The sequence below is a fragment of the Falco cherrug genome, chromosome 11 (assembly GCF_023634085.1).
Source record: "Falco cherrug isolate bFalChe1 chromosome 11, bFalChe1.pri, whole genome shotgun sequence".
NCBI classification, from domain to species: Eukaryota; Metazoa; Chordata; class Aves; order Falconiformes; family Falconidae; genus Falco; species Falco cherrug.
The window spans coordinates 25,315,840-25,335,474 of NC_073707.1; the positions used below are offsets into that span (position 1 = coordinate 25,315,840).

The window sequence follows — 19,635 nt, forward strand, 5'->3', positions numbered from 1 at the left end:
GGGATGGTGATGTATAATCCAGAACGGAAATTCAAAAAATCAAAACTAACAATACACAGGCTTAGATTTTCCTACCTTGTGGTTTCCTAAAAAGTTCTTGCCTAAATATCCAGGTAGATTTGTGTCCCAGAAACATGAGTAATCCAAGCAGGTATTCAGGTACTACCCTGCTAAGAATTACAGAAATTCCTATATAGCAGGATGGCTGGATAGAATACCCCCAGGATTTCCGAAGCGGCTCCCTAAGACCTGCTCAATACCATGCAAATTCTTCACATTGTCTCCAGAGGGATGGAGATATGGATTTCTGAATATGGTACTGTGCTATATATTGTGTGTCTTTACCCTTTTATAAATCCTTAGTGTGACAGATTCCGTATTTCCCATTGTAAAGTGACTGCTGTGGAGCTGGGTATATTTTCTGCAGCCGTTTACATCTCTGTGACCTCCGTGATAGATACTGACATCTGCTCAGTAACGAAGCAAGCCTGGCTTCCCTCTGTCTTTCCTCCTCTGGGTAGCTAACAGCTATTGTGGCTGGGTCACTTTTAAAAGACATGGTGTAGTGGTCCATACTATCACCTGTAGGCTGGATCTGGACTCAGTGTGTTCCGCAGCATCTCTGAGAGAGATGGAACCAAGCTGCTGGAGCCTCCTGGCTTGTATCTCTGTCTGATCCCAGAACAGTGATTACACTCTTTGCTGCCTATCTATATAATCAGTGTAGACTGTTTCTATTGGCAGGGAATCACATGCTTAATGTACTGTCTCTTCCATAAGAATTTTATTGTAATTTTTCGCTTCAAAAAGCTTATGCCTTCTCTTCCATGTTACTTGTTGTTACAGAATTTTTTTACTCAGCAAAGAAAATCTATCAGTGTCTTCCATGCCCACAAATCACAGGAGGGAGGACATGCAGTAGACTGGAGTTTTTATTCATCAGTATTGCTGTCTTCTCAGAAATGGGGAATTGATTTTATTGAGGTGTGACAAATTACAAGAAGTAAATAAATTTATATTCAGGTGAAATACAGGAGACTGTAATAGTCATACTATGTATCTAATTATGAAAATACAATATGCTATGCCTCTAGGGATTTTCACTTATCAGTATTTAAACAGTTCGCAAACATACACAGGCGTTATCATCCCATGTTATACAGAGAGGGGCATCTTTCGTCTTGGAGAAGATGGTCGTAGATGAGATACTAAAAATAGTCAAATTAAAGAGCGCATGCTCCCTAGAGGGGATCAAAGACTGACACACTATTTAGCCATGCAAACAACCAGAAATATCGGAGCAGGAAGGAGTGTGGTTGAACCAGTTAGTGCACTGATAAAATCTGCTACTTTCAGCTTCAGCAAAATTTGTGAAAGGAGTAGCAGTGGGGTGCATGGAAAAGAGGTGTGTAAGGCAGTTCCTATTGCCTAACCTTACATGCCTAACATAAGTGCCTAAATGAGGAAGACAAATTTTCCTGGGCTGTTGAGACATTAGTGCAGAGGATGTTCTTTCAGAAAGTAATTCAGAAGCCACAAATATGGCTTGTGCTCTGAAGCAGCTCTAGAGGAGCCTGACACTCTTCACTGATTATATAGGAGACTTAGATAAACTAACTGCCTACCTTAAGCCCCTGAGTTAGGTATTAAACTTAAGCAATGGTAAAAACCCAGTCCATGTAGGGTCACTGCAAAAGGTAACATACCTAGGACTGCAAACCTAATATTGATAATGTTCTTTCCTTGTACACCATCACCCTGGGAAGCTTACATCTTCCCTTCAGACCTCTTCCCTGTTCTTTGTATGACATTCAGATTTCATGTGCAGAGGCTGAGTAGTTTGTCTGAAAGACAGTCAATGGAAGAGTACCTTAGATCTGTGAGTTGCATTTGTAACTGAATCTAAAGTCAGATTCAAGGACTCTCCTCCTCTGTGTTCCTTCCTAGAGATGGGAGGTTATTTCTCTAATCAGGATTGGCTTTCGTAAAAGTCCCTGGCAAAATCATAAATTGTGCGGTTTAGTTCAATTAGATCTCTGAAAAGGAGAGAAATTTGTAATCAAAAGAAGAGCAGTAGTTTTTACTTGAAGCAGTATTTACTTGAAAAGGAATATATGTAAAATCTGGCTTTTCATTAAAATGCATGGATTTTTTTTTATTTCAAAAAGGATTAAATTCTTTTATTCGTGGTTAAAAATACTTTTCTTCAAATGTCATTACTGATAATTTTGCATGCAAGGCTTGGCTTCAGAAGATCTCTTGAATTCTCTGCCCTTTGTGTCTGACCTGCAGCACTATTAACACTTTTCATGTTTCTCTGTTGCACTTGTCTTGTTTAATACAAGACAAGAAGCCATATGGGTGACAGCTCTATACCAACAGATCTTTACAGACAGATGCTACGATTTGATCCTGATAGTCACTGTGTGTTTTACTTACTGCTGCAACCGGGACTTAAAAATATAAGCACCAGCTTTTTTTCCTGTGTGTGTCTCCATAAAAAGGTCTGTTCTGATTTAACATAATATTCATAGGAAACTATTTGTAACCTAAATGAAGCAGGGGCACAATTACAGTAATATGCTTCATGGTGCAAGAAAAGACGTCTTCCTTTTGGCTGACATTCATCACCAGTTCTTACATAAGCAGTCACCATACCTAAATAAAGTAGTAAGAAGAAACTTCCTCCTCCTGTTAAGTGGCCCTTTATACAGAGGAGATCGAATTCAGCTGATAATGTCATCAGGAGATACGTGCAATATTTAAAATGAGGTTGACAGTGTAAATAGTGGCAAGGCACGCAGTGGTGGCAGCAGCGAGTCCTGTGGTGGAGTGCTCCATCGAGGTGTACTGAGGGGCTCCCAGTGCCAGGGAGACCCAAGGATGAGCAGAGAGCCCAGGAGGTGGCAGCTCTCCTGAGAGTTAAAACCAGTGTTTCTACAGAGAAAGCCCGAGGTGTCTGATGCTTCCACCCAGACAGAACCAGTGAGGAAGGAGACTTCAGTACAGATGGTAAGTTGCAAAAAGTGCCCAGGCCCTTCTCCTGGAGAAAGTGTAAGTGCCTGCAAAATATGTGCACAGGTTGATGATCTGTTGGGTCGGGTGGCTGAGTTGCTGGAAACAGTTAAAAGGCTGTGCAGTGTTAGAGGGCTGAGACAGAGCTAGGTAAATGGTTTCACAGCCATGTTCCTGTGGCAGACACCACAGAGAATGAGGCACCTTGGACGCTGGTGGCCCATGAAAGCAGGACTCTGCTTCAGTCCCCACCCTCCAGCATTACAACCAAAACCAGATGTGAAGCTTTAACAGCTGTAGGAGCTTGACCTCTACAAATCAATGGGCCCTGACATTATCCACCCAAGAGTGTTGAGAGTGCTGTCTGGCATTGTTGTGAGCCACTCTCCATAATCTTTGAGAAGTTGTGGAGATTGGGGACATCCCAAAAGGCTGGAGGAAGGCTATCGTCACCCCCATCTACAAGAAGGTCTTTAAAGTACAATCCAGGAAATTACAGGCCCATCAGTCTTAATTCAATCCCTGGGAGAGCTATGGAATGAATCCTGGGGGGGGGCTATCAGAAGTCAAATGAAGCATGTGATTGGGAGAAGCCAGAACAGGTTCACCAAAGACAAATTGTGCATGACAAACCTGATTGCTTCCTATGACAAAGTAACCTGCTTGGTTAACACGGGGTGAGTGGTGGACATTGTCTACCTGGATTTTTCCAAGGCTTTTGGTATGGTTTCCCACAGCCTCCTCCTAGAGAAACTGATGCGTTACAGTTTGGACAAGTGGTCTGTGCGGTGGGGGGAACTGGCTAGCAGGCTGTACCCAGAGGGTGGTGGTAAATAGCTGCTTTTCAAACTGGCAACCTGTCACAAGTGGGGTCCCCCAGGGATCGCTGTTGGGCCCAATGCTGTTGAATTTCTTCATAAGTGATCTGGATGATGGGATCAAGTGTACCCTGATAAAGTTTGCTTATGAGACCAAACTGAGTGGGGAAGTGGATGCTTTGGGAAGGAGAGCCACCCTGCAGGAAGACCTGGATAGGCTGGAAGAGTAGGCTAACAAGAACCTTATGAAGTTCAATAAGGACAAATGTAAGATCTTGCATCTGGGAAAACATAATCCACGAGTGCAGCACAGGCTGGGATCTCCCCAGATGGGGCGCAGCTCTACAGAAAGGGAACTGGGAGTCGTGGTGGACAGCAAGCTGAATATGGGTGAACAGTGTGCTTCTACAGCAATGGAAGCGAGCAGGATGCTGGGCTGCATCAACAAGGGCATCACCAGCAGAGATAAAAAAGTCATTATCCTACTCTTCTCAGCACCTGTCAGGCCACACCTGGAATACCCTGTTCAGTCTTGGTCCCTGCTATGCAAAAAAGGTGTGGACAGGCTGGAGAGGGTCCAGAGAAAGGCTGCAAAGATGATCAAGAACGGAGAAGCCTGCAATATGAGGAAAGGCTAAGAGAACCGGGTTTGTTTAGCCTTGAGAAAAGAAGGCTTAGGGGAGAATTTATCACCATGTTCCAGTATGTAATGGGTGGCTACAAAGAAGATGGAGGCTGCCCTTTTACAGGGAGTCAAGTGGAAAAAGATGAGAGGTAATGGGTACAAGTTACTCCTGGGGAGATTCTGACTGGACACAAAAGGAAATTTTTTTGCAATGATAACAATCGGCCTTTGGAATAATCTCCTCAGGGAAGTGGTGGATTCCTCAACATTGGACACTTTTATGACTCAGCTGGACAGGGTGCTGGGCCATCTTGTCTAGACCATACTTTTACGAGGAGTGGTTGGGACCAGATGATCCTTGAGGTCTTTTCCAACCTGGTAGTCTATGATTCTATGATACTGCTGCAGAAGGAAAAAAATGGCAGTTTGCCTTGGAAATGATGCTATGAATTTCAGATTGGTCCTATGACAGAATTAAGGACAGACTCATTGGTTAGTTTTACCACTATATGATCAGTGTTGTATTTAGGAGTTATGGGAGGGAATCTGAAAAGGAATTTTGTGATCTGCATGCCACAAAACCATTCTGAAACCCTGTTGCTAGACTGACTCTCTAAAATGGCTTCGTGAAAGGCCAATTACTGTACTTATATGTCTGGACAGAAAATATTACTTAATATATGTTAAGGAGTAATTTCACATTAGCCAAAGAATAGAATAGGAGTATTTTAACTATTTTATGTAATTTTGTCTGATTTGTTTGATTTGATGTTTAGCTCTTGTGTGACCAGGTCCTTTTTCATTGTCAGTTTTGGTTGCAATGTCAATTGATTAACCAGACCATCTGTGGTGCTACAGTACTCTGTAATACAGAGGAGAGAGAAGTAATTTCAGTTAAAATAAAAACTAGAAACACTGAGCAGAGATGCCCCCAGCCAAAAAATTAGAAAATTAAATCCCTCATACTTAGCATGGAATAGCAAAGGCATGGTGAGTATATTCTCCCAAAATTGAAAAATTAGGAACTGAGCAAGGAAACATGTTTATGCAGTATGGTAATTCAGTCTTGGAGATGACAAAAGGATGAAGCCGATTTTTCATTTAGGAATCTGAGTATTATTTTCTTGCATATGTAAATAAGGGTAAATATGTGTTATAAAAATGGACTAAAAGAAAATCTCAAGGGAAGGAGCACAAGGGCAAACAAAAAAATGATTTAAATGTATAAATCAAGACATTCAGTGAACCACTCGTACATTTGTAAAAAATGAGCAAAGTGGTAGCAAAGACAACTAAAAGGAAATGCATTTTTAAATTCTAGCAAGTAGACTTTAACTTCTAAATATAACTACTGTAATAAATTACTTTGAAAAGTTATACATAGACACATAAAATATCCTTAGCCCTTGTGGTTGACAAATGTCATGCATTCAATGGAAAAATACATTAACACTGTTCATGTGTGTTTTGTGGAAAGAAAATTTCTTTTTCCCTGATGCGTATTCATAAACAATGAATTAATCCAAGCCCTTAAAATGCATGCAACCTGTATCTCTGTTGGTGCTAAACTCTTCCAATGCCGAAGAAAATACACACATACAAATCTACCCATTGCACCATTGTTAAGCTTTACTATTCAGTCTTTTTTGGTTGTACTTTTTGTCTGTGAGGAGAGAATAAGTAATCAGTTACAAACATGGGTCTCTAGGCAAAACTCTTGGTGAGCAGCATGCTTCCACATCCCTAGGCCTACTACTGTGTCATCCTGTTATTTCTGGTGCCAGCAATTCCTCTGTACTTGTCTGATGTGGGTGCTGCTACACTGTGGCTTATAACAAGCTTTTCAGCTGCGTTTAGGCAGACCCTTTAAATGTCGCTCTTTGACGTCAGCTCAGCTTTGGGGACTAGTTGGTATTTTTCATGTGATTGATAACAGGAGGTTTCCCGATACAGCCTTTCAAAGGGATGGGCAAAAGAAGCACAGCATGATTCTCTAGGGGACATAACCTTTGACACTTAAAAGGGACCTTTTCATTTTGAGCTGTGAGGGACTGTGTGTCCAACATACTTAGGAGATTTAGACATCCTTGTTTAGGTTTTTTGCCTCAGGAGATTACTATCTGATAGTTAAGAATGGAACAAATTCCAAGGTAAATTCTAAGTGTTTAATTGTTCGTGGAGGAAAAGATCTTTCATATGAATTTTAGCTATGTGCATGAGAATCCAGGCATCTAAGGTGTCAAGTGCATTTAGGGAGAAAAAGGAAAACTGTTAATAAAGGGGTATTCCTGAATGAAAATATCACAGACCATTTCTTCAGTAATTGGTATTGCTGGTTAGGTCACTGTATTGATACTTGCCATTTGCCTAAGCAACTGTTACAATTTCTGTGTACATACAAAACGAGGTGTACTGTGCTGCAGATAAAATTTGTATTCAGTGTCAGATAAGAAGGAAGTGGGATGCCTTGTACAAAGGCTAGGATACAGATTAACGGTTTGGTAGCTGTGACCCAAATATCAAATGAATGTTTAGCCTTAACTATCAGTATAGTTGATGAGAGCAGTGGTAATTCTATCATGTGAATTATGATGATGCTCTAGAAATTACAGCTGCTGGCATGGAAGCAAAGCTTACTGGTAAGACAGATTTAGGTGATGCAGATAATTTCCAGAATGCTGAAGAAACTGCAGTAATGCAGGGTTTGTAGTGAGTTTAGTTTTTTGCTTTGTTTTGTTGGGGTTCTTTGGGAAGTTAGGGTAGGGCTTTTTGTTTGGTTTTGGTTGAGTGTTTTTTTTCCCCAGTGATGGGAAAATAGCAAGTACGGACCCATTTTGGAATAAATGACAACATTTTTTTTATCAAAGGTAGATCATAATGCTCAATATATTTCAATATGAGAATTGATTTTTTTAGGAGTAATGAAAGTTGGCTTCATCCACTGAGATCCCAGTAGCTGGTATCCCACAGGAAATTGTTCTTGAATTTGGAAACGATGGTGAACGCAAGAACTGTGAGTTGGCTGAAGTGCTGATTAAAAATTATATTCAAAAACAAGTGACAAGGCTGGAGAAACGTTGCTAGTGTTGTTTCTCTGGGGTTAGTCTTGAGACCTGCTGTATTTAATATATTTACTGGTGTGTTGAGATGAAATTCTGAGATAAGACAAAATTGGGAGGTACTACTTATACTGAGGAAGATTGGGTTGTTGTTCAAAAAGAATTAGACTAACTTTTTGCTAGCTTGCTGGTAATGACATGTAAGTAAGTAGCATACTGTACAAAGCTATACACTTGGGATTCAAAAGTAACTTCATCTATAACCTGGGGGTTTATGAACTGGAAGTAACTAAGGTGAAAACAAATCTGAGTGTACTTGTCAGTGGAAGGATGAGTATGATTAGACAATGGAATATAGTTATGGTAGAAAAGATAATGCAGTCCTGGAAGGTGAGAGTTTCTTAACAGATGGAAATATTGGTACCATCTTACAGGGAGTGTTAAGTCTTTTTGTGTATTTCTGCAGTTGTGTTTAGCTATTTTTAGACAAATGAACTTAAACTGTGAGAGGTGCAAAGAAGAGCTAGAAGATGAGCAAGGGAATGAAGCTCCATCTTTTGAATGGAAATCGGAAATGCTTCATGCACCCAACCAAACAGGTTTCTAGGGTGATGAATCACTAAATATACTGGGAGCAAATATTGATGAATGGATGGGTTCAGCGTCCATGATCACTTATTCTTTATCCTCTCTGCTGAGATCACTAACAAAGCTGCCAATCGCTGCCTCTTCAGTAGTTTTCCTTGTGGTGTGGATAGTTGACCAGTGTTAATTCCAAAAGTCCACAAAATTTTTGCATGTAACGCTGACAAGAGGATTGCCAGTAAGACTATATTTTTGTTAGTACTGTAAAACGTATTCAGCAGCCTTAAAAAATGCATACCATTTTTTAAATCTTGGCTGCAGATTGCTTACAAAAGAAAGAACTATTCTTTATTTGAGATCTTACTGAACTTCCTCCTGTTTGGTCTTTTGATCTCAGCTCTGGTGGTGTCACTCCCTTACCCTTGCCTAATGAGCCAGCTCACCATGATGACAGCTGCTGCTGTCTGGTTTTCACTTTTGAGAGCTCCGTAAGTGCTAAGTGTGATGACATCATGCTCCCTAGGGTGTCAGTTATTAGCTGCTAAAAATAGTTACAGGCAAACACAGAATAGAAAAATCAAATGTCTGTTTAAACCAGTAGTGAATGGGAAGGTAGAGAGAGAGCTTAGCCGAGGGGCTTTTTATTTAAATGCAAGGGCAACAACGTTGGACTGCAATCCTGGCAAATGTTGCAGATGATGCTTTAGGACTCGTGAGCTCGGAGGGCCCACAGAGACAAGTTCATCCCTGGTGCAATTCCAAAACTGTCATGGTAAGTGAGTTTTTTGTGTTTATTTCCCACTGGTTAGGTTATCTGATCTGAGTAATCTGTGTTTTGCAGTTCTTAATGTAACTATGGGATTCACAGCACGAGAATGATGTCAGTGTTACTGCCCGTATAATCACTGTTCTATTAAAAAATAAAACACAGAGCAATATTCATATTTTAAAATTAAGTGTTCAAAGGTGAAGAAATCATGTACAGTAAAAACTATATGCAGGCTAAAATGGGGCCTCCAGTTTCTGAGTTCAGGAGAGTGTCCTGCTCAGCATGTGTTTCGGGGCTGTTCGGTGCAAGTTCGTGTGACCTCACTGACGACCTTTAGGCCTTGATTACAGATCTACAAGCTGAGACAGGCTTGAAGACAGAGGTCACATTTTCAGGCTTTAACTTAATTCCAGTTTTATAGCGTAGACTTCTCTTCACTGTTTCTGTGGTACTAGCAAGGTGCTTCAGATATTAAGCTGTTCCAAATTAAAGCTGATGTAATAAGAAAACTATAGGTACAGAAGCAATAGAACATGAAAGTTAAGATTAACATAGGACTGGTGTCTCATAACCTTTGAAAATCTCATCCTGGGTCTTTTTTGCTAATTAAAGCATGGACAGAAATGTTCAACTAGGCTTATTAGTGCTGTTGGAAGATTTTTCTAATCTGAGCTACTTGTAACAGTCTTTTCTACACTTCTTAACTTACTGTCTAAGGGCAGGCAGAGACAGAAATATGAAGCTGTGAGTCTTCCAGACAAACACCACAAGTTACACATGTGTTACAAGACACACTCCAAGTTACAAATGCTAACCCATGGGCCTGAAACTCCCTTGGCTGAAGTATGATCTTTTTCTCACCCATTTGGAGTCACCTACAATGGCTTCATGGTGATTCAAAACTGTCAGAAATTACTTGTAACTGGCACTGGTCCCCTTAGAGAATCATAGAATCATTTAGGTTGGAAAAGACCTTTAAGATCATCAAGTCTAAGTGTTAACCTGTCAGGGAGAACAACCTGCAACTTTTGCACTCTGGCCCTGAACTGCCTGGTCTCCTGTTTGCAGCCAGTACAGAAGCTAAAAACACAAGTCTGCTGATCCTACAGAGCCTGACTCACGTCTCTGTAAACCACTCGCAGCGGCCTTCCCCAGAGGGAATGAAGGGCTTGATGGATGTTGTGCTGCAGGTTATCAGTGTGTGCTAATGAAGCAACAGATCCATTACAGTATTTATCCACTTTTCGAGCTCCAATTACAGGAACTTTGTGAAGTATAAAATAGTTTGATTTTACCCTGTGTTCATTCTGTAAAAGATGATGTCTCTAAGAGATATTCCCATCCTATCGTTATTTCCTTGTGCTGATTCATCTATGTTCAAGATTGTTTAGAGCCAGGATTTGATTCTGCCTTGTTGATGGTAATTTTTTTTTTGGTAAATCTGTTTGATAATTGTCATTGATAAAGCTGAAGAATCCCTGAGTCTTTTGCTTGTGGGGTGTGACATGTAAAGTAGTTTTTCTTGCACATCAGAAGGCAGGAGACTGATGTAAGAATTATTGTGTGAAATTGCATTGTCTGTTATGTAGGAATTCAGACAGTGATTGTGATAGTCCCTTTTCTCCTTTAAAATGAGAATTTATCATTCAAAAGGTGCTCCACTGTCAGTGCAAAATTTTAACCATTAAACTATTTCTTATTTTTAATGGTATAATAACCTGTCCTTTTGGTTGTGAGTGTGGCATCTTGAATGAAAACTGACTTACAGTTATTTTTTTTCAGTCTGCAAAACAGGCACACACACACACACACACAAAAAAAAAAAAAAAAAAAAAAGGATGGAAGAAATTCCATATTCAATTCAGTGGTGGTGGCCAGAGGAGCAAAATATAATATAATATAATAAAAAGTCCTTATTGAAGAATTTTTCTACTTTGTATGGGTTTGTAAGGGTTTTTTTTCCTTGTGTTTTTTTTTTTTTTTTTTGTTAGGAAGAGGACTGTTTTTAGACGACTCCTTAAAACTACCTGAAGGAGTAGCGTAGTTTTTACAACACAAAATGCATACTGTTTTTAGCAGGTGGCCAACCTCTTGTTTAGAAAGATTTCCTGCTGCATTGAATTTTCCTTGCTGTATCCCCCAGAAGGCTGAGCATTGCTATCTCCTGCAGACAATGCAGCAACGCCCTTATTTTGTACTAGCAAATGATTTTTTCATTCACAAGCTGTTTTCAGTATTCCAGAGCATCTCACTGCTCTAGCATGCATTTATCTGAATTTAAAGTGATTTATTCATAAAAAAGATTATTCTCACTTGGTTTGGGGGATACCATCAGGGGTAAAGGCATATGCAGTTGCACAAACAATTGAGACCTTCTGGCAGACTTTATTGTGTGCTTAACGCTTTCTCTGATGGCCTTGACACTGATTATAATGCCAGTAGAGTAAAATATCTTCTACAAAATATAATTTCCTGTTGGAATGCTGGTAGAGTAGTGCTAATGTGGCATACACTTACTGTGTCATCTGTAGGTGATGGCACTATCTTGCATGTTCTGTTTTCAAGGTTAAAGAAGTGTACAAAATACTTTCACCGAGAGGTAGAACTACCTGAGCCTTAGGTTTTCTGACTTTGGCTGAGCATTCAAACCCTTGTGCAAATGTGCAAACCTTTTTGTGTGCAAATGGACCTGCTGTGTATGGACATTATCTCAGCTTGTATAGAGGCAGTGTAGAAAGCTGAACTGTGTACCTGACTGTGAATGGATCTGCCTGATTTTTGTAGGGAATCTAAGGATGGTGGACCTAAATAATAAATACAATTAGGGTAAAAGTCTTTGTAAAACACCTGTGGAAGTACATACTTATCAGTTTCACATATCACAAGCTAGATCGTACTGAAACGATGGACAAGTCCTCAAAGCATATGCCTGGAATATATTTAGATGCAATAGCAGGAAGCTGAGTCCAGATAGATTCAGACGGAAATGAGGCATATGTGTCTGTTGGTGTGGGTCATTGAACATTAGCATATCTAGACAAGAAATGTATTTCACAGGGACAGTAAACTGAGGGCTTGTCTACATAAGACTACACATATGTAATCCAAATTAACATTGACAAGTTAAAGTATCTGACGTGGGAGCTACTTAGGGAATATGGTTGACTCTTGCTATAAAATGTCAGACTAAAAGATTAGAATAATCTCTCTGGCTGGAAAATACATAAGTCTATAGCAATAGTTCTGTCCTATATGTGCACAGCAGACAGATAACAAGAAAAGGTTTTCATTCTGCTGCATAAGAAGGTATTAATGGCACTGTCTCACCATGAATTTTCCCATTATTAGATAGTTAGATCGTGTCAAATCTTGGCTCGTCACCAAGACTACTTGCCATAAAATTTCTGACATCAGAAGAGGGACATCTGCATTGAAGTGAAATTTGAAGATTGATATGTAAGTTTGCGAGACAGAGTCCTTGCCCACAGAAATAATGTTGTCAGCAACACTGTTTGTTTGAATTAAAGCTGCAGACTGGATTTAGTCATTGATGCTGATCTCAACTTTTATGTAGGACATAAATTGAATACATTACCTCTTCTAACACGCCAGGCCAGCATTCTCTGACGCAGATACCAAAGCTGAAGTCAGTGGGAGCAGGCAGTGTTTTCCAGCCTGAGGTGTCAGGCCATTAGAAATGTCAGGTTCCTAAATGTGAATGTAGTATAGATATCCAAGTTGAAAGATGTCTCAAAAAGGTATCCAAAGATATATATTATTCTGACAACATGCTGCTGGAATCAGCTATTACTGCTGACACGGTGCCAACCCACTGAAGGAGTCTTTTGATGTATTTCAAGAAACATGTAAGTTCAGTGTCCTGTAACTGCATCCGTAACCACCAGCCTCTCAGGAAAAAACTTGAGAAGGCTGTTTTTTGTTTTTTAATCGTTAACTTTGCACTCCTATGCCTTCCTTCCTCTCTAAGCTTCCTTTTTGTGAAGATGAAACCTAGTGATGCAGTGTTTGCCTATAGGCGTCCTTTTTCCTGTGAACATAGAGAGCCATGAACAACAAATAAACTGTTTAAGTTGCTGATCCTGCACGTTTGCAAATTCATTGGGAGATTTGGCTCACATGTAAGGACACAAGGATCCGGCTCCTAGGGAATAAATGTCAAAGAACATGAAAAGAAAAGCCTTAGTAGGCACTGGGACTATAACAAAGAGTGCTTCCAAACTACAGTAGTGAAAACCACTGGGAAATGTGGAATAGTCTGACAGAAGCAATAAGAATGATGGTTCTGAGTCAGGCACTGAATCAGGGAGGAAAGGGGGGGGGAAAGAAAAAGAAGAGGCTTGATCCAAGTGAATTAAAGCCACTTACATTCCTGGAAATGAATTATTTCCTCTTTATCAAAAAAAAAAATACAACAAAACACAAAAACAACACAGAGGGTAAGAATGTAATTACATGTTGCAGAAAGAATTATATGACAGTTTCTGTCTTCCAGGCTTACGTTCAGGATACTAATCAAAACTCTGACACACTGACTTTCTGTAGTGAGCCTCAGCAGCATTGCTTGCGTTGCCCATTTACTTTTCAGTACTTCCTCTTGGAGGCTTTCTTTCCTCAGCAGGCTTTTAGAGGAAGCTCTGGGTACTATTTTGTGTCCAGAATAAACAGAAAGCACAGTACTGTTCTCTGTGCAGAAGCTCCCTCCTTCCCTTGTGAATTTACAAATATAGAAAACAAAATAATCACAGAAACAGTGTTTTCTTAAATGACCGCTCAAAACTAGTGCTGAGGACTTGGTTCTTTGCTTTGTCAATGAGTTCAGGCATATCAGTTAAACAATTTACTATTTATGTCCTGAAGGCCTTCAAGGGAGTGCTGAAGCCTATGAACGATCTCCCGCCTTTCCTATCTTAGGCTGAGAACATTTTCATTCCATTCATCGCTGCTTAGATGATGTCTGAAGACTGTTGCAAAGTATCTGTTTTCAATGCACACTGATGTTTTGCCAGTCGTATGTCACGAGGGAGCGTTGTCCCACTGGTATGAACATTATGACCATGAAAGAAGGCGAACAGTAACTGCATTATGTTCTCCAGAAGATGGGTAGAAGTTTGAGGGAATGTGTTTTTGTGCACTGTTTCAGGGCCTTGCTCATCAATTGCATGACTCGCTGAATCTGTTTCTAAGCATTTACAAATGAAATTGAATCAAGATTATAAAACAGAAAATAGTGTTCAAATGCTTTTAGATTGATGATGACAGACATACCGTAATATGCTAAAAAGGAGTTCAGCTGCAATTAGTCTGTAAAGAACCTAATCACCAATATGAATCTGACAACTAAGATTTCAAATAGTTAACCTCGTTCTGTCCTATATACTCACTAAGAATGTCTTTTTGTGTTGATATTGTTGGTGGATGGAAGTTGGTTGGAAATAATTCTATTGATTCAGTTATTCATAAAACTGTATCATTTAATAAAAAAAATCCATTTCCTTACAAATGGATTTAGGTTGCTGCACTGAATGTACCCAGGCTCCTAATTCTCCAGTCACTGAAGAGGGTCTCTGTCATTCTTAATTGGCTGAAGAGTAAAAAAGGACAAGGGCAAATTCCTACAGACTTTTTTTTCTGACTCTTCTGGTATGACACCCTGAAGTAGGTGAGATGCTGCTATATCACAGAGACCACTGGGTTAAATTAACCAGGATATAATTAAGAATACAAAACCCCCCAAAAGTTTTATGGGGTTGCGAGCTGTGTTATCTCATTATCCCAAAGAAAGTTTATTTTTTGCTACTTCCCTTGAGAGAAGCGTTAAAAATTGCCCTATTACGGGATGTGGACTGCCCAATAGATAGCCAGAAAAAGCAATCTGAGAACTAGCACAGCCAGCTGGAGCTCAGCCAGCCTGACTGTGACTGGTGATCCCCTGAAACAAAACTGTGCAGCAGAAGCTGCTGCCCGCTGCCGTGGCAGAAAGCATCCCCCAGCAGGTGCCACCTAGAGAAGCCAGTGATAGCCTGGCCTGTCGGAGTCGATGATGAAGCAAGGTGACTGAGGATGAAAGAAAAACAGGAAGGGGAACAGTGGGAAAAGGATTTATTCTTTTTTTGTGTGTGTGCTGGAAAGATCAAACAGCATTGCGCTGTTGCAGTGTTTTGAATTATGTTTTGTCTTAGGACCTGACTCTCCTTATGCCAGTTTAAGTCATCAGTATAATACACAGTGAAGCAGATTAAGTATCAACCCGTTGCTTGCCTGCTCATACAGACACACATTTATGTTGGATGTTTGCTTTTTAGCACAGTACTGAATGAACAATGCTAAAACACCATATGTTTTGCTGTGTCAAGGGAACCAGCCATCACTGTAGCCACATCACTAAATCACATTACAACCCTTGGTCTAAGAACATCTGTATAGATCTCCAGCTCTCTACTATTTGTCACTAATTAGAGTAGTCTGATGATAATCATGCAGGGACAGTATCCCATTTGATGTTCTTTCCCTCTACCTTAGCTACTCATTTTTTCTACAATGCACACACACACACGACAGCATTTCCTCACTTCTCCAAGTCCTTTTGCTATCTTTATTTTTCTTTCTTTTAGTAGAAATACTGAAGAGACCAATGAGGTTATTGTGCCAGGTCTATTGCTCAGCTCCTCAGTTTCCTGTTGTGGTAGGATCTAGCAGGAAACTTTAAGAAATCCAAAGAACAGCCAAACCTCTTCTCATACTTGCTCTGAGAGGCCTACGCTGCCTGTGTAGTGGGGATAGCGGAACATGATTTAGCCTTAAAAGATTAAATCTCTTTTTATTACAGTATGCTTCATCCCAATGGAGACAATGTTAGGGTTTGTATTAGTGCTGCAGAGCTCTTGTTTTCCCTTTCTGTTTTAGCATTGCAGAAAAAAATAAAATTCTGTTCTCTATTATAGCTGCTTGAAATTACAATGCATTTCATGAAGTGAACAGAATTGTTTAGGATTTTAATCAGCGTAGCTGCAGAATTTGACTGGGCATCTTAAAACCGCTGTATTTTTAAGATTAAAAATGTTATATTAATGATTTAAACAATTGCAGGGAATATCCCATTACATTGACCTTGAAGATATTATTAAACATAGTAAATACAACATTTGCTTGCTAAAATGGAAAGATGAAATGCTCAGTCACTTAGAGCTTCATATGTTAATCATCAGGAAAACAGCTCCTTTTTTAAACGTAACTGTCAAACTGACAGGTTGCAAAAGAAACAGATTCCCAGCTATTCAGTAGTTGGAAAAGATCAAGATGATCCAGTCTCATCAGACCATCAAAGAGGGAGACTTGAATTTGTTGAATTCAAATATTTTTTTTTTCTGTTTACTTGCTTAGGCTGGTCCTAACCACAGGTTCATAAGAAATTAATAATAAACTTTTGAGCTGTTACTCATTCCAGGATGGCACTGAACATCAAATAGCTCTCAATTATAAGGTGGAGAGACTTGAATAAAAATGCAGCTGCATTTTTTGAGCAATGCTTTGGGTTGATCACAACCATGTTGACATAAGACGCAATTCTCTGCAAGTGCAAATAGCAAGTGATTCTGGCAATTTCCTTATGGGAATTTTTCCAGGGATATTTGATGTAAGTAAATGTCTCTGAAAATAAGCTGTGGATGCACTAGAGGCTCATTTAGAAGTCTTCCCTGAGAAAGAGATTCCTGTTGCTGCTATATTTTAGACAAGATTGTTTAAGTTTATCGATGCCTGACCCTTTGTGCTCGTTGCTTAGCTCCACCACTCTAAACCAGCCTGTTATTTTTGGTGTAGTGGAAACCTTGGGGTTTTTTCACATGACTGTGGATGTATTTGCCAAGATACTTGGGACTTCTTCGCAAAGGTGCTTCTGTTGTGCTGATTGACATTCAGCTTGGGCAGGCAGAGCAGGCCAAGGAAAGAAGCAAGAAGCCAGAAAGGAACAAAAACCTTCAATTTTTGAGTTCTTATTCCAAATGTCTTTGAATCAGCAGCTCTGGGCCCTTCCCAGCTCTTGAAGGAATGCCAGTTCAGTACAGGGAGTGAATAAGGTGTGTGTGGGGGCGAATGCTTCTCTGTCAGTTGTGAGAAGCTTTATTTTAAAAAGTGCCTCTGCTTTTTTTTTTTTTTTTTTTTTTTGCTAGCATTACAGAGGTTTGAATGGTTCAGAGGAGCTGGTAATGGTTTAGGGAGGCTTTCTTGTTTATGGCCTGTTGCCCAGTGAAATCCAGCCCAGGTCATTAATGACTAGAAACTGTTACCATGTTAACACAGTCTGATGGATGATGTGAACTGTGCCTGAGTCCAGATTCTAGCAGAAAAAAGTATCACAGAAACCCGTATTGCTGTTGTCCCTAACTGACTCTCTTGCAAGCAAAGGGGGACGGAGCTGTGCCAGCGGGTTCATTTGGGGCAGAGCTGAGCTGAGGCATGCAGCTGAGCGCTGTTGTAGCAAGCTTCCTCCACTGCTGCACATCCTTCCCTTCTCTGCAAAGAGAGAACATTAGCCTGCGAAGCTGTCAAGCTGATGCTTTCCCCAGCATTGAAATGACATGCAATGAAAACAGGCAAGCAAAACGAAAAAAAATAAGGAGCGCTTTGGCTAAGGAGCACTGATACCTTCTGGTAAAAGATACATGGATGAGCATGAATGGTTTCATTCAGAGTTTTGGACCAAAGCCCTGTATATATGAGAAAAATCATTAACACACCATTAGCAGTCGTGCATTAAAATGGAAATTACTTCTTTATTGTAATCTCTAATTTTATTTTATAATGTCTTTACTGGGGTTTGCATTTTCTTATTTGGACTTTTGTACTGGTCGTTTTCACTTTGCTTATATTTAATTTCACTCCTTTCTTTGTTCATTTCTTCATCCATCTGAAAGGCTCTCATGTTGGGTAACTTCCTCAGCAGCAAGGGTAGAAGGAAGGCAGGTGGGCAGGCAATCTGAATTCTGAGTTTGGCGCTGCCACTGGTTGCTTGGCAAGCTGTTTACACCACTCTGTGCCTTACTTCCCCACAGAAAGAGACTCATAGTTGAAGAGCAGTTTAAAATCTTTTGACAAAAAAGAACTGCATCTACTAGTGCTATATACTGAAGGAAAACACAGATGAAACCATGTATTTTATTCCATGTGCTCCTTCAAGTGTATTTGAGTTGATTAAGCCCAGTAAGCCTCTGTTCTTCCTTTTCCTCTCCCAAATGAGGTCTAAATGTTGAGTCATCATCGATGTACACATCCAAACCACTATAGACGTGTTAGCCTTCACATTGTAAAAAAACCAAACGTTCTAGATTCTTCAGCCCATTTAACAGGTGTGATATGCAAGTAGCACATACTAGTAACTAGTGAAACACAGTTATAGTACAGATCTGGACTGGCACTGCGGAGAGTATATATTGCACTCTCCTTAAACTTCAGTGTTCTCTCTATTCCCTCCTCCCTGGATTTAATTTGGATTGTGTCCACCAACAGGGCACCGTAGTTTGGTAAGGGCACAGTTGCTATATATTTTTATGTTTCTTACACTCTTATAAAACTGTTTCAGATAATAGAAATTATGTTGTTTCTCTGGCTAGGCCACGGTGCCATTTCCAGTATTGTTAATTCGCTATAACTGAAACCCTTTTCCCTCAGGAATGGCTGGGGTCATAGCTAATTCATAACCAATCAACATAGCCAATGTTGATGCAGATGCAGGTTAAGAGCTAGCAGCAGCGTGCTGAAAAGCTTACTGAAAATGGTCTCTGTCTCTCTGTAGACCTGGAAACCTAGCCTCTTGTATCAGATTTCCTCATTCATGACCATAAAACTCTTCAGGTACCAACAAACCTGTAAGCTAAATGGCAAAACTTAAAAATTGCAAGCTTGAGTAATACTCCTGACAGCTCAGTGTAAGCTCAGGCTCAAAGTTCAGAGGAAGGTGAAATATATCTATAATTAGTCTAAGATGCAGCACTTGACTGTAGTGAAATTTCTTTCTGCACTGCACCTGGAGGTTAGCTTAGATTCCAAAAACTGAAGAATAAATAACCTTTGCTATCCTTCCTGTAATGCAACTGCATCTCACAGAGTTAAATCCTTAGTTCATGTACAGATCTTTGCTAAAGCCTTTGCTAGTGTGACACCTGATAGCTTGGGATTCTGCAGTCTGCTGTTAGCAACATTGGACTGTGTTCAGTGGGACAGTATTGTGGTTATCTATAGTGGGGTTTGGCTGTGTAAATGTGTTCATTTGTTGGTGGTATTATGCAAATACATATACCGAAGAATCTTACACCTATTATTTTCTAAGATATTGGGTAGCAGTGGAATGCAAGAATCTTTCCTTAAAAATGTGAGAAGTATTTTGATTTTGTTGTGACTGGAAAGTAGCTTATATTTCTAAGAATTTCTAAAGGTAATTAATGGACCCGATCATGCTTCTTCAGTTGGCTTCCTGTCTTGTTCCATAAAAGGGCCAAACAATCTCTGAACAGACTGAACAAAATAATACTTCTTTAATACTTCTTTCTTCCTAATTCCACACTCTTTTACTACCCATGTCAGTTACTGCACGCTTTGTTAAGCTCCTTTCATGGCCATTCATTTTCTCTTTTGTCTCCACTCATTCCACTTTATACCTGAAACACAACTTTAATGTACATTACAGTCTTCATTTGTTGAAGAAGTAACTGAAAACTTACAAAAAAAGTGATCACTTGCTGTTCTATG

The 19,635-nt window shown here is 39.9% G+C and overlaps 1 protein-coding gene across 2 annotated transcripts in view; it reads left to right on the forward strand.

Annotated features, from left to right (window-relative positions):
• Nucleotides 1-19,635, forward strand: part of GNB4 (G protein subunit beta 4) — a 78,114-nt gene that overhangs the window by 19,992 nt on the left and 38,487 nt on the right. The window contains exon 1 of one of the 2 annotated variants that reach the window (XM_055723936.1): nucleotides 8,753-8,874. The exons of the other annotated variant lie outside the window; for it this stretch is intronic. The gene's annotated coding sequence lies outside the window, so the exon portion shown is untranslated. Of the gene's footprint in view, nucleotides 1-8,752; nucleotides 8,875-19,635 lie in introns of those variants that run through there. 2 annotated transcript variants of the gene reach the window in all.